The sequence below is a fragment of the Magallana gigas genome, chromosome 8 (genome assembly GCF_963853765.1).
Source record: "Magallana gigas chromosome 8, xbMagGiga1.1, whole genome shotgun sequence".
In the NCBI taxonomy this organism is placed as follows: Eukaryota; Metazoa; Mollusca; class Bivalvia; order Ostreida; family Ostreidae; genus Magallana; species Magallana gigas.
In genome coordinates this window covers 41,379,811-41,395,764 of record NC_088860.1, presented here as the reverse complement: position 1 = coordinate 41,395,764, position 15,954 = coordinate 41,379,811, and the positions used below count along the sequence as shown (strand labels likewise).

Here is a 15,954-nt window from a genome sequence, read left to right as displayed (position 1 = left end):
CATGTATTTAATCTAATATTCACTCCATTCATATGAGAAATCTTTTGAGATCAAATATTTATGAGAGTTCGATGATCGTGGCCATTTTTAGACTTAATTTTACCTCCTTTAGAAGAAAAGTTCTTTAATTTATTGAATAATTTCATTTTCAACGCTTACTGTCAGAATGCTCCACATCGCAAAAAGTGGCAAAATCGTTGCCCACAACTGTCACTGTATGTGTATCTGCAGATCTGACTAATGTAACTTGTAATCGAGCCAAGACAGGCACATGTAAATAGGTGCAAACATCAACTTACATATGGTTACTAAATATTAGTTTATTGCAAAGTAAGGGGAATTTAGAGATTTTTCGCTTGGAGATACTGAAATTATCTCATCACCGAGCTACTTATGTACAGTGCCCGTAGATAGGGAATATACATCTGCCTTGTAAAGGCAAGATATATTGTAAAATATCCTTTTCCATTCAATATCCAAGTATTTATTTGGATGTTTCTAATGTGCAGTATTATTTATACATATTTTTTAGGGCCATGAATCCAACATCAGACTTACCATTTAGAAACATAAACTGTCCAAATACTCCGAAAATATTAATTGCTATTTTTGTCTAAAAATATTTTATTATTGGTCGAGACAAACAATTAAATATTAGGTAAATATAATATATACTGCAAGATATCCTTCTTAGTCTAAATCTAAAATAAACTTAAGAATTTTTAAAAAGAATTAGAATACCAGTATTAGGTATTAATCAAAAACAGTGAACCATATTGAATTTAAATATGTGCGGCATGGTTAAAAAAAATACCCTGTTCTGTGATGTTCCCTGTCCTGCTTCATTTGATGCAGCTGATGCTGATGCTCGATGAGACCCATTCTAAACGCAGTGGGCGGACTCACTTGAGTCATTCGACGGCAAGAACTGATTAGGCAAAACATCATCAGATGCAACTGTTTTCCTTAAATTGGTTGATACAGCTGCATATGGACATTTTGACTGAGAAGCCTGTCAAATAGGTTCTCACTATCAGCATGTTAATTTGCTGATTTAATGCAATAAAAATCACCAATTATCAAAATCACTTTCGATTTTACTCGCTGTTTAATTTTGTTTTGTAATTCAGAGAAGATTTGAATAAAAGGAAGAGCCTATCGCGCGAGCTCGTAGTCCAGGAAGTGTAGAGTTACGCCCTTTAATTAACAAAACAAAAATCATCGTTGTTCATCTGAATAACATGACTAAATGCATGAAATACATGGTTCATCCATATATTAACCAATTATTTTTACAATCCTCCAGTAGTCCAAACAATGTATTGATACGATAGATAAATTTGATTATATATCTTGTCGATGCAGAAAAGTTTATATAGTTTCAAATATTTGGCACTGAACCTTCAAAGTTATCGAATCCATGAACCACGAACCAACAAAGTTATCGAATCCATGAACCATGAACCAACAAAGTTATCGAATCCATGAACCATGAACTAACAAAGTTATCGTATTCATGAAATAGAATATAAATACATTTTTTTATTCAATAAAAAGTTCAAAAGTAGATAGTAAAATGATTTGAGTTGTAGCACTCTTCCATTGCAATTGGGGTGCGACGATAGCTCCATTATCCTAGTCATCGTTCAGACGAAACAAGTCACTGTGACGTTTAATGTACACAGGGCTCGGGCAGGTCATGGTTAGGTCAGTCGACACTGAAAAATAGACAAAAAAGAAAGCAGTACATGGTTCTGAAAGGAGAAAAAGGGGAGACGGGGAGGGTTGAAAATTAGGTTGAATTAGGTTGAAAATAATCTAAAGTATGTCTTTTGAGAAAATTAAAAAGTGTCTTACCATTCTTAAGAAGAATCTAGAAAGGAAGCGTGAAAAACATTCTTATTTAGAAGTGAATATACTCGACCGGGAAAGATCCGGATTAACAAAAATACTATGAATGGGTCCGTAGATAAATTTGCATATCCTAGACAAGCAAGGAAATTAGGTAGTGTTCAATATGATATAGATTTAAGTGCAATAGAATGAAATTATATTATTGCATTGACAATCATAATAGAATATATGCTTGCATCAAAATATTTTCACTTTCACAAAGTGGCTGATTTAAGCTGCTCTAGAATGGGTGGAACTTGTCGATACAACTGGACCTCTTGCAGCAGAAGAGAGACAAGGCTGAGCGTATTTTGTAGGGGAGCCTGTCACGACAATGGTGAATATCATGTTCAACACTGACAACTACGTCTATGTGAACGAATCAAATAGGAACCGAAAATTGAATTCATTGAGATTTTTTTTAAATTTTGATTGTGATCGAATGTTTGCTTTTAGTAAATTCTGATATTTATCTTTTATGAACTAATGTTTTCATAATTGATAATACATATTGACATTTTTTGTGCTCGTTTTGCTATAAACAGTTATAACCTGACGTCTTTCGCATAAAAATTACCATGGTTATAAGACACTAAAGATATACATAACACAGGATGAATCTCTGCCAATCAGTCAACTGAATGATAACTGAATGGTCTGGAAAGGTGACTGAATGGCACATATATACCATTTAGTCACATTTCAGTTACCTTTTAGTCACCTTTCAATTGACTGAATGGCAGAGATGCATCTTGTGTAATGTACCACTGGATCCAAAAATGTGTAACCAGTTCACAATTTATAAAAATATACCATCTCAATACATTTTGCTCCCCTACATCTGATTCAATGCATACGTAGCTTTTATCAGTTCTGTTTTTAACTTAACTGTGCGCCAATTTCAATAAAGGCATAATAAAACGTAGCATAATTAAGAGATTGATATGATAAATTTCTTAAATGTCAGACAGTTAACGTATATTAAAAAATGTGCAATTGTTTCTAGAAGCATTTTTTTTGACACTGTAGCAAATACAATTTCTAAGTCATCCCTTAAAGAAAAGTCTTTTAGCTGTGATTGTTTAAAAAGAAAATAATCGCAGTTTTCTCGCAGCGCATTGACTGCTACATGTAGTTTTTGATAGGAAAGGAAGCAAAAAAACAAAATACACAATACTTATCCCAAGACTCACATTGCTTTCACGCTTTAATAAACGTATTTAAAAATGTATTCAAAAGAACATCACAAATACGCATGTAAATCATATACTTTATTTCTGTTTACATTTTTGATTGTCCACAAAAGGACTACATATTCGATAACTGCTGACATCAATATTTACAGCACTGCCTGTTGTTGCCCCCGCCACATAGATTTGCGCCATCGAAGCCTCCACGGCAATAACTACTAGTGTACTTACATCGACCCAACCAGTACTTCTGCTCACAGAGGCGATCGGCACCTGAATCCAATTATACATATGATTTAATTTCTTCTAGTTACATGTATACATATAATTTAAATGTTTGAATGTTTTGCTGTGCTGTTGTTCCGTTATTTGTAATATTTCATAATGGCCTGCTATGCGTGTTCCTTTTTTTCAGCACATTGTAGTATTGTACTTTGACAACTTAATCATGTAAAACATTTTTATCAGTGTCCTTTTATAAAGAATTTGTTGTAATGGTATTTTCAGAACACTTTTGATTTCAGTAAAATAATTATTTGATTTCTATAGTTATAAAAGCATTTTACTTGTTAATAGACATGACAGAGCCTCATACTTTTTATCCTAGACATTTGCCAAGGAACTTTACTGTGATATTTTCCATATCAGCAATATGGGAATATGTTGAAAATTTGCTTACTTTTCATAATTCTTTAATAATTTTTTTCTGTTTTAGTGTTCAAGCTTACCGATACACTATTTCAAAATCATTTATTACTGTTCGTTTGCATTTCAAATGTCCAATGCTTTTCAAGACAAGTTTAACTTTTACGTCATCCCTATGTAAAGATATTGTTGTGATCTTTTCTTTCAAGCACTTTATTCATAAATATATTGTAACATAGTCTTAATTTTCTTGTCAATTTAACTAATTATTATTTGTTTCCTTGCATTATCTATAAATTACTCTTATTTAAGCGATCAGTCAATCCCCCTTCTTCGATCTAATTGGACAAGGTCAGTCAAAACCTTACGTTGCAACTTTTCTAAGGTTAACGTATATCAAATTGGAGGCTCAGCGTAGTCCACTATAAGCATAGTAAAGCTAATTTGAACTAAATTCCTTACTAGTCTTTCCTAGGGCCCCATCCTTACCAAATATTAAGGCTCCAGAATGCTAGCCAACCCCTTGAATATTATTACTATAAAAATTCTATTTACGAAATTTTCTATTTTCATCAGGCTAAGTATGCCTGATATATGCCTAAATTTTGTTGTGTAAACTCAATTCTTTTTAATGATCGACTTGTATTTTCCAAAATCTTCTTTTGACCAAATATGAAAGCAAGCCCCCTGAACAGTATTCCCTTATAACTGTATTATACGAAATTTGCTATATTCACCATACTATATATGCCTGTTGATGTTGGTGTAAACCAAACTCCATTTAAGTATCGGCTGGAATTTCCAGAGGTCCCGATTTGACCAAACATAAAAGCTTAACTATGGAAACCAGGGTGTTAGTACAGAATTCACATTGAATGTATTCTTATATGATGTGTTACATTTCGAGACAAAAGAAATCATCTACACGTTTTTTAACACACCAATAAAAATATTTTTCTCCAATTGACTCTAAAGGATATAATTTATCCTCCCACCTCTTACACAGCACTGTCTGTTGTTTGGCCCTCCACAGAGTGGCGCGCTGTTATACCGACCGCACGGCTCACTCGTCCACTGACATCGCCCGTTCAGTCTCCAGCATGGAGAATCGTCAGCTACAGCATTACAGACTTGTTATTAGATTTGAATACAATACGAATCCAATCATCTTGCGTAAAATATTTTAAATCAAACTTTTGATTTAAATGATCAGTTAACCACAGTTATTGACCGTAAGCTCATATTTTTTATTAAACATGGTCTTTACAAAATCAGTTTTTAGATACATCAAAAAGGGTTTATTTATTATTTAATGAATATCATTCAATGAGAAAAAAGCTTACCATTGACACTATTCTCAATTAGTACAAACAATGCATAGACAGAGACAAAAAGCAACAAATAGTTCCTCATTGTGTCAAATCTATGGTAGAAATAATGTTAGCAACGACAGTATCATATTTATATACCTTAAAACAACACTTAATGCTAAACAGATGTTTGAAGCACTATTGATGTTGTCTTATAATTGCCACCATAGCAAAACTGATGTTACATTAATTGGTTTGTTTGTAACATACGCAAAATGGTTACTTTCAATAAATGGCACTGACAATACTGTCAATTGTACTTAGTATGAAGATTTCAAACCAAAATACACTTGAGGCCGGTTTCACAAAATAATAAAAAACAACAGTACGTTTTGTTGAAATTAGAAAAACTGTTTGATTCGCATAAATATGTTGCCACTTATCAGAATAGGGTGAGTCTCAACGAGATTACCGTTCAATATCAAGTGCTTCTAGATTGACATGTAAAAAACTATTTGGCGTCCGTTTGATTAATGTACACAAATAATTATTTATCCTAACATATTACAGTAGAACCAGAAATATTTGTTGATGAATTAATTTCGTAATTCTCGTTGCCAATATTAATCATTGAAATTAAACTCACAAATTTTTAACCAAAGTTTTCTTAAATACAGAGTTGATACATGATACATTTCAAAAGATTAAAATATGACGAAATTAAATCTCAAAGAAATTTTATTTGGTTTAAAAACAACAAAATTTAAACCTAAAGAATATTTATGCTTCTACAGTATATCTTTCATGATCAAAATTACTTTTTATCATGAAAATGTTTTAAAGTTAGAAAATTATAGAAGGACTTTGTAATATGTGATTGACGACATAGATATGATTTACACGAATGTTTTGTTAATATATTTTTGATTTAAATGTATCTAAAAATTATGATAACGTGTGTTGCGTGTACCTTCTGGTTTTTTTCTTGGACAATGCATGGCGCCCATGATCATTTCAACGATATATATGCAAGGTATTTTTTGACCTATTCGAATAATTTCTCACGTTTAAAGCGTCAGTTTATTAATATTTATTTTTTTTAAAGATTTTTTTTAATCTCCCAACTTATCTTCTTGTATTAAAAAGTATTCTAAAATTAGAGGCCAACGAAAATCTGCAATATATGCAACTTGAAAATAATGCGATGATGACGATAAATATTGTCCCAAGATTGTTTAATAATTATTGAAGATTATATAATTATACAAGATGTCAATGATACAGTTTAAAACCCATAGATAATTAATTTGTTAAACATAATACTGTTTCTCCAATATATAGGAACGACGGTGTTGTAATTTGATTTTCTAGATTTTAATTTGTTTTCATACTTTGGAAGTTAATTATTCTTGGACGTTTTGGAAATAAAATCGTCAAACTCGCGGCAAGTGTTTTACTATTTGGCTACTTATCATATATAATGTCAAAGCTGATCCTCATAAAATATCTTCACTTTTTACAAGAAATAGTTTTGATAACATTATTTTTAAAATGCTTACAAAGGGTTATGAATATAGTATGAATAAAAAAAATAATAAATATAACATTTATTAATACAATGAAACCAAATAATTGTTCATTATTCAAACACTGCTATAAATGCCATCATATTTTGAAATTCCCTAATTCAGATATTGTGTCTAACATTTCAAATATCTGTTATAATTGTTCATTTAATGAGAAACCAGAAAATGCATGAAACAGATTTTTTAAAGTGACGACAAAAAGGACTACTTGATATGCTTATCTCATGCTATGGCATCAGCTTTGGAGTTGCGTTGGCAGCTATATAAGGGGCAACTTGTACAATCCAGTCAGCTTCGTTGTTTCGACCGTCTACCATGCAGCTGTTAAAATCAGTTTCTGTTACAGTCAGTCTTTTATTGATTAGCTCAGTTTGTTTTGTTAAAGGTTGGGACATGTTTTTTTAACTTTTAGTTAATAAATTGATATGCTTACAAAAGATTTTTTAGTTTATTTTAGTGTATGAAATGTAAAAATCTTTTTGTCAAGTTACCTCTGACGTTAGTTTTTGCATATATTAAAATTTGTATTTGGATGCATCAAATATTTTTTAAGTTTTATGTCAAAATATCGATGTTTATCAAACCCAACGAACAATTTAGGCTCAATGATATGACTCAATGAAAGAGAAAGACTAAACAACTTCTATTTATTTGAAGGAGATGACTCTGCATGTTGGGCAGCAGGTGGAAGATGTCAGTATACCTCGGAGTCTTGTTTCTCCTACAGAACTGGATTGTGTGCTGGTCCCGCGAACCGGAAGTGCTGTGTTAGTGGTGAGTTGTGCTACAAACTTTCTCAACAACATAATTAAATATCGTTTTTGAAAATGTTGCGGTGTTTGTTAAGAAGCAAAACTATACTTAATATTTATCAGTGAAATATGACTGCAAACAATGTCTTCATTTTATTCCATTTTTTTTTCAAATACTCATTGTAACACAACATTTAAGAATCGAAACCACATGATTATTGAAATCTTTAATACTTGATGAGTAATTGGGATATCAATAGCTTTTCATTACATTTTTAAACCATTGCTTTTGAAACTGAAGAATGTTTGGGTTGGGATTTTTTCAAAAATATACTTGCAATAGAACAATTATTCGGTTCTATGAGTGATCGAAAAAGAAGATCGTTTCATTATCAATGAACACATTTTAATGCTCAAAATATATCATGTTTGCATATTTTTTTGGGAAGTTAATAAGTAAAACGTTTTTAACGTTTAAATTAAAGTGGTCCAACAGATACATAAAAGGTTAAAGAGAAATGTCTGATTTTTTCCCCCAAAGATATCAATCAAACCGCAAATATTTCTTTTAAATCATTCAAAACAGATATATCATCATTAACTCTTTGTCTATGTTAATCATTTTGGGTGTCTTGTTTAAAGGATCGGATTTGCGTTGCTGGAGAATAGGTGGAATCTGTAAAAACAACTGGAACTCCTGCAGCGGAGGTTACATCAAGGGACTGTGTGGTGGAGGCTTGTCAAGACAATGTTGTGCTTAAAACAACTGCGGCAGAATTTTTAAAAATAAATCATACATATCTTAAAATGTTTCTCTTTAATTCAGAATATAAATTATTTTGTACGGACCCTTTAACATTGTATATTACATTTTTAAATTCATATAATAAATAAAGACATTATTTATTTTTATTTTAATTCAGATTATAAATTATGTTGAACGGACCCTTTAACATTGTATATTACATTTTTAAAGCTAACAATTTTCATATAAAAAGAAAAAAAACATTGATGTAATCATTTAAAAAATATATATATTAACTGAAACTAGGCTTTTCTGAAGCATTACTGATTTAGCTTTTTCTGTCAACCAACTTAATAAAATAAGTTTCGTATCAGACATTTATTTTAAATTCTTAGTCTTGTACATAACGTTATATAATGTATCTCATTCTCCCTGTGGTAGGAATGTAATAATTTGGATTTAATTGACATAAAGATGTGAAGAAAAAAAAGAACTGAAATATTAATAGTATCATATTTATACTACAGTTAATCCACAAACGTTTATGCATTTAGAATATGTCTTGAGCATATTTTTACCAAAACAAATAGCAATGAAATCAAGACCTCAATAAACTCTCAAAACCAACTGGAACTTCTTGTATACATTTTTCGATTAGTTCACTTTCTTGTATATGTGAAACTTTACAAAGATAATTGCATACATGTATATACAAGCATGGTTAAAGATATAATTTCAAACTTTTTATCGGTAAAATATCTTATAAATATAAGATCAATTAAACTTGTATATAAGATAAGAAACAATGCCTTGAGTCTCGAAGTCGACTGAAAAGAGTTTCCTCTGAGAGAATGTATTGGTATTATGTAATAGCGAGCATGTCAGCTGTTTTTAAATTCAAATTCAATTTGTTTGAAACATCATCAGGTAGTGTAGATTCAAAAAAGAAACCAAAAATTCCGAAAAAGTAGCACATATTCAAATACTTGTTTACAAAACGTATATGTATTTGAGAGAGAAAGAAAAATATCCCGAAATTACTTTCTCTGCCTCGGATATTTTAGGAAACAAGACCCATGATATTCTAGTCGGATACAAAACACAGTTTCTATTTGTTTAATTTTCATGGCACAATGCACGAAGAACGTTAAAAAAGCTTATCTAGCCATATAGAATGACACATATTCAAACTGATTTAACATATTAAGTGCATGTCTCTCAGAATTCATATCGGTAGTCTTGTACCTCTCTTTCTACATCTATCTTATTATGAAAAAGGAAAGCATACAATTTCATATAATTCTTTGAAAGATAAATTGTCGACCTGTTAGAATTCCAATCCATAAAAATGCAGACTTTAATTTCTAATTAGTAAAGAATATTTTGGATACATATTTAGATTAATAAACAATTACGTACTCGTGATGGTCATAATTTTGTCATTTTCCAATATTTTTATTGATGACAATGCTTACAATTCCTATAATCAGCTAAAATTTGAGTGTCAATAGCAGAGCTTTAAACAAGATAGAAAGCCATGTTAAGAAGCCATGTGCCCTGTTTTTGTTAACAATGGTTAAGCATACCGATAAAAGTAGATTTCAAGCTGATATCTTTTCTTCTAATTCTTTTTAGCATAAATGAAGTTACTGTAGTTTATCATGTTCTATCATGTTCATTTCAAATCTAAGAATGAAATTTTCACTTCAATTTCTCAAACTGTTTGTTCTCAACATTCTTTAAAATAAAAGTTAAGTAATTGAAATGTATTTAATTACATTTATCAAAGTAATTGAAAGAACATCTGTAATTAATTACATTTGAAAAAATCTATTTAATTTGTAATTGCAAGTCTTTGGCATAATTATCAATGTATTTGAAAGTAATTAATTACATTTTAAAGTAATTCACCCCAACATTGATATCATATTTCAAAAAAAAGGTAATTGAGCAGGAATGAATATTTTAATCAATAAATTCAGTCAATTTTAAAAACGTCATTTCTATATAATGGCGTCATTTGGATGATATTTTTCAAAGTACTAATTTTCAATATGTTTTCAACAATCTTTACCTTTATTAATTTGTGTTCCTATTTCTAGTTTGTGGGTAAGAAATGCATAGCACAATATGTAGTCCTTTTAAATTAAAATTAATTTCACTTTCTTTTGTTTGTACTGATTTACAAAGATTGATGCATACATACTTGTATGGTTAAAGATATTAATTCCAGTTTTCATTTCTTATCCAACTCATGAGTTTTAGATTATAAATTGTAAAAGACTTTTTTTATTACAAGAGATATGCATAAACTGTTAGGCTTTGGGTTTCCTTTTCTGAAAATATATTAAATTCTGGTTGTCAACTCATACATGTACTAGTGTGAAAAAAAATTCCGCTGCGTTTTCAATTTACTGATAAATCAAGATGCATAGTTTAACTAAAGAGAAACCAGAAAATTCACAGAACAGATGTTTTGAGATGTGGTGGCACAATAAGATCACTTGAATATTACCATCTGTTTGAATAGCATCATGTGCATTATATAGTAGCTATAAATAAGGACAATATCAAAACTTTTCACCTAACACTCTTAAGCCTAGTAGTGTTTTCAGTATGAACATGGCGTTCCTGTCAAATAATAGGACAATTTGTTTTGCTATTGCATTGCTCAGCATAATTTGCCTTGTTCATGGTAAGAAAAGAAGACATTTTGTATAATTAACAATTTGTTAAAACTGCTAAAACTTTTAAACAAACATCTTTAGTGCTAGTTTTATGTTTCAATACTGCTTTTTATTAGTTTTGAATATATTTTTCATTATTTTACTTTATGAAATAACAGAAAATCTATATATCCATGTGTGTTTTAGATTTACTATTTTGTGTTGCTATCGGCTCTTTCATTTGAAATTGATTAATATCATCAGATCGTTTTGATTAAAATGCTAGAGATAAAAGTTTTAAGTCAAAATACTAGTAGTTTGATGTCATTTATAGTAGTGAAAATCAACTTTTGATCGTGTAATAGAATTCAAGAATCTACGTTAACTCGAAGACAGTGGTTCTAGTTAGACAAGTAGCATCGTTTATGAAAGTTTTTATTATAAAAGTAGAATGACAAAAAGTGTCAAAACTTCATTTTTCTGCATATTAATTTTTTTTTCAAAATACTTTTTAAAAAGTATCGAGTGAATGAGAAGCAGTGTATTTCCTTAGAAGAGCTTAAAATGTGACATTGTTGCCAAAAAGATGAGCGTCGTAGTTGTGTTGATCAACTCAACAACTTAATAAAATGTGCAAAAATTATGTCAAAACAAATATTGACAAAACCACAGTATGACGTTAAAACCTTCATATCTTTCCTTCAGGAGATGATTCTTGTTGGGCGAGAGGTGGGCGATGCCAGTACACTTCAAATCCATGCTATTTGTACATATCTGGTTTGTGTGCAGGTCCCATCAACCGGAAGTGTTGTATACCCGGTCAGTGAAATACACGTGTTTTAATCATTATGTTATATCCACTGCAGAACAAGTATTAGAATAACAAAATGAATTTATTTAGCCTTCTATAACCACACGAACAACCTGAATTAATTACATCCATATTGAAATTTGCTTACGACTTTTTAAAGGACAATTATTACCCTAAATGTTGTAAATGCATACATATTATCTTATTCATTTTCCCTTTCCTCCTTTTCAGGTCACTTTAAGGCCCAAGTTAAAGCTGGTAGAAAATAAGTGATACTTGTGAAGATTATTGAATTTCTGAAGCCTTAGTTATTGGAATGGAGTGTTCCTGGCATTCTCTTGCATAAGCCGCGTCAAATTGTAAAATTTGTCTTATGGAAAAAGCATACTTTCAAATGAGCTCTAACGACTTTAATGATTTTATTAATGACAAAAACTTTATTGTTTGTAAAATTTAATTGAAAAAGACTTTACAGTCAAAAATCATAGCAAAATGTGTTTTGTTTAATGTCAAAACAATTTATTTATTTTTATTCGGATTTGATTTCATTAAAGATATAGATTTGACAAGATCTATGTAAATCGAGAATTATTCTGTGAACGTAATATTAAACACAATTTTAACCTAGCGTAGTGTTCAAAATCGGATGATTTAAATAACGCTATGATTACAAATACGATATACATAAAACAAAATACTGGTGAGTATACCTGCCATAATTGTTTCAGAATACATTTATCAAGTTAATAACGACACTGATTCGATAATTTTTCAAGAATTAATTCGTGTTAATTCTAATTATGTGAAAAGTATCTATTGTCTAGATTAGTTCAATCTACACTAAACATGTACATATGCACATTTTTACATTTTACAATGGTTCAAATACTAGATTTTATACATTTCATACATTCCTGACAAAAATCTACTCTGTAGTGAGGAATGTTTAACCACCACTACTGCATCGGACTCTTTACAGGACACGTATCTAGGTTTCTATTCCCACCAATGTATTTGATGTCACTATCTGAAAAAAGTGGTTGGTTTTTGCTATGGAATTGAATAATAATTTAAGGTTTAGAATCGGAGTAACACACAACCCTTGATTGTTTATCGGCACTGGTCATGTTAACTAAGAGGTCACCATATGTTCGTTGTTTTGCAAATATCAAGAGGACCCCAATCTCGTAGTGTGATCACTGCGTATATCCTTGTATTCTTATGATAACGGCTTTGTCATGTTCATTAGAATAAACAAGATCCCACTACTTGTCAGCGCAATGTGTTACGGCATATTCCTTGATTTTGTTAGGACTGTTTTTTAAGTTCTCCCTGGAGGTTAAACAGTTTCACAATGCTATTACTACAACACATCCATACTTCTGTATTGTTCAGAAAGGCCACACTGTTAAAATATTCATACCCTGTGTCTATAACAGTTAAATGATCCTAGGCACATCCAACAGTGAAAGGTCTTGAAGGGAGGACTCGGTTTCTTTGGTCAGCATGATATTATAAAAGGTGGTTCTTCGCGTGTAATGGAGACTGGTGACAGTGAGCCAAACTGTTTTTTAAAAAAGCTATTCTTGTGAGGCTATTAATTTGGTAAGGACACTTTGAGTGTAGGAGGCAATCTTCTGAATTCAACAATCCTGGATTTGTACTCAGAGACAAGGCAGATATCTTTGAAGTTCAGTATTTTTTTTAAGTTCATCAATGATATGTGTGATTTCAGAAATGTTGCATGTGATTTCATCTTCCTGTTTATCGATGACAACTAGGTTTTTGGATTTCATTTCTTCTACCTCAAATTTCAGGCTTCTGATGATATTGTCTATTTCTTTGTGCCAGACTTCTCCTCTTTTGTTGATGGCTGTTGTTAATTTTTGGGAATTTCTTATTAGATCAGCTCTCTGCACAGAGATGGTATTTGTGATCTCCTGATATTTAGGCTGAATGATTTTTTCCCCATTCTTCTAAATCTTTCTGTAAATTTTCTTTCTGGTATTCGAGATTTTTGAAATGTCAATTTGGTTATGTCCCAAATGTTTACAAGATGAAATACATTGTACACAAATAAGAATGTCACATTGTTCACAGTGGAGTTCACATTGTTTGGTTGAATATTTTTTATACTCTGGATAACTTAGAGTAGTACAGTATTGTTTAAGTGGCACAACATTATGAAATTTAGAAGAATCAGAGAAATGTATTTCTACACAGTTTTTACACAGATGTATATGGCACACTTCACAGTACTTAGGGGCCAAATAAGTTTGACAAAGGGAGCAGTTACAACATCCAGTGCGCTGTTCTAGTTCATGGTTTAAGAACCTGTTTACTAAATATTAAGCAACCAAATAATCTAAAAAAGGAATCCTGAACTTAATTTTTAAATATGGGCGAAAAAAACTTTATCAAGCACAACTCAATCTGTTTTGGCGTACCTATGTATTTTGAAAGTTTCCTATCTACTACTTTTAAATTTGCACTGACTGTTATCTTCAAAGAGCTAGAGCCACGAAGCATCAAAAATTGCCCTATCATTAAAAATTACCATATTTTGGTATAATATAGGGTAGAATCTTAGCTTTTCATAGCTGTTTTTCTTTTTTCGATATCGATCATACTTTTTTATAAACGGAGTTTACAATATGGCATTGTTTTGATGAAAAATGTAGAACAGACGTCATTTTGTTAAGTAACGTCATGAAATGATAAAACTACATATGACTTGAATCTAATAAAATAAACAAAAAAAAAACCAATAAAATTATCATGTAGACATTATAATTAATTTATGAAAATAAATTTATTGATTAAAATAGCATGAAAAGCTTATTTACAATATATTTTAAAACATATTACAGGGACCAGAACTGAAGGTCAATATAACGGCGGTACATTTAAATATGTCGGTGTCTTAAAAGTTCTTTTTTCTGCAATTTGAAACTGCATGAAGTAATGCTGATGATGCGCAATGTATAACTGAGTATTAATCATTGAATTCTACCAATGTAATCACAAATTATTAAAAATAAATATATAAATATGACAGAGATACGGTAATTGAATTTAATGATATATGTAATCTCGAATTTTGATGCATTACTGTAACAGTCTGTGTGCATTATTCTACATGATTATTTTACTTGTTTCAAGGCAATTTGAAACTGCATGAAGTAATACTGATGATGCGCAATGTATAACTGAGTATTAATCATTGAATTCTACCAATGTAATCACAAATTATTAAAAATAAATATATAAATATGACAGAGATACGGTAATTGAATTTAATGATATATGTAATCTCGAATTTTGATGCATTACTGTAACAGTCTGTGTGCATTATTCTACATGATTATTTTACTTGTTTCAAGGCTTCGATATTTTCACCCAATCCTGGCGTTTTACAGCAGTTAGATGCCAGGGTTCAGTCTTTGAAATGTTTTATTTTCCCAGTTTCCCGTTGGCTCACCGTGCATTCATGTGCGCTCACCGTGCGTTCACTTGCGCTCTCCGCTCCGCTTCATTCCCGCTCATCGTTCACAAATCGCCCACTGTGCGTTCACGAAGATTTCGCCTTGCGCTCACTGCGTTCGTTCAGTGTTCACTTATTGTTTAGTCAGATAATATTATAGTTAGGCTCAAAACAATACCAACATGTAGTTTATTGTTATTATTTCCTGATTACCAACGAAACAAATGTAACAATACCGCCGGGGGCACTCCGAATAATAATCATCTTGCGTTCATATAGAGTACATATATCGTTCAACGTTCACTTTGCGCATGCGTTTGCGCTCTGCGTTCGCTCTCAGTTCACCGTTCATAAGCGCTATCCAAATTCGGCTCAGCGTGCACTTGGCGTTCGTTTAGAGTGCACTCACTGTGCGCTCACTGTTCACGAACTGTTCAATTGAAAAATAAAACTTTTTAGCGACTGTGTATATGTAATGGATGTACTAGTATGCCGAAAGCAGTTCTGTATGAAATAATATAAAACAGTTTCGAGGCCCGTTATAGGGCCGAGAACAGTGATATTTTTCATACAGAAGTGTTTGAGGCATATATAGCCATTGAATATCATTGTTGATTCCTGCGACAGCCCGATTTTAAAGAATAACAGTGCTGTAACCACTGATAATGGTCTGATATTAAGAAGCTCTCTAACATATCGGACTGTCACAAGTAAAATTTTTGACTGCTGGAACAAGGGAATGACATTACAGCAGTGTTTTAATGTTCATTAATTAAATGAAAAAAGAATATCGATTTCTTTAAAAATATTCTTATGGAGTTCATTATTCCTTATAAATGTCATAACGTCTGTTCATTCATATTTCATTTTTT

The 15,954-nt window shown here is 31.1% G+C and overlaps 1 long non-coding RNA gene and 1 other non-coding gene across 2 annotated transcripts; one reads left to right on the top strand and one right to left on the bottom strand.

Annotated features, from left to right (window-relative positions):
* Positions 1–3,149: 3,149 nt before the first annotated feature.
* LOC105336866 (uncharacterized) lies at positions 3,150–5,156 on the bottom strand. The gene is made up of 3 exons (XR_010708676.1): positions 5,072–5,156; positions 4,724–4,843; positions 3,150–3,356 (listed from the first exon to the last, which is right to left on the bottom strand). It is a non-coding gene; the product is annotated as an uncharacterized lncRNA (long non-coding RNA).
* A 1,767-nt stretch (positions 5,157–6,923) lies between these two features.
* Positions 6,924–8,222, top strand: LOC105336867 (uncharacterized). The gene is made up of 3 exons (XR_010708675.1): positions 6,924–7,009; positions 7,282–7,398; positions 8,019–8,222. It is a non-coding gene; the product is annotated as an uncharacterized protein (transcript).
* Positions 8,223–15,954: the final 7,732 nt, after the last annotated feature.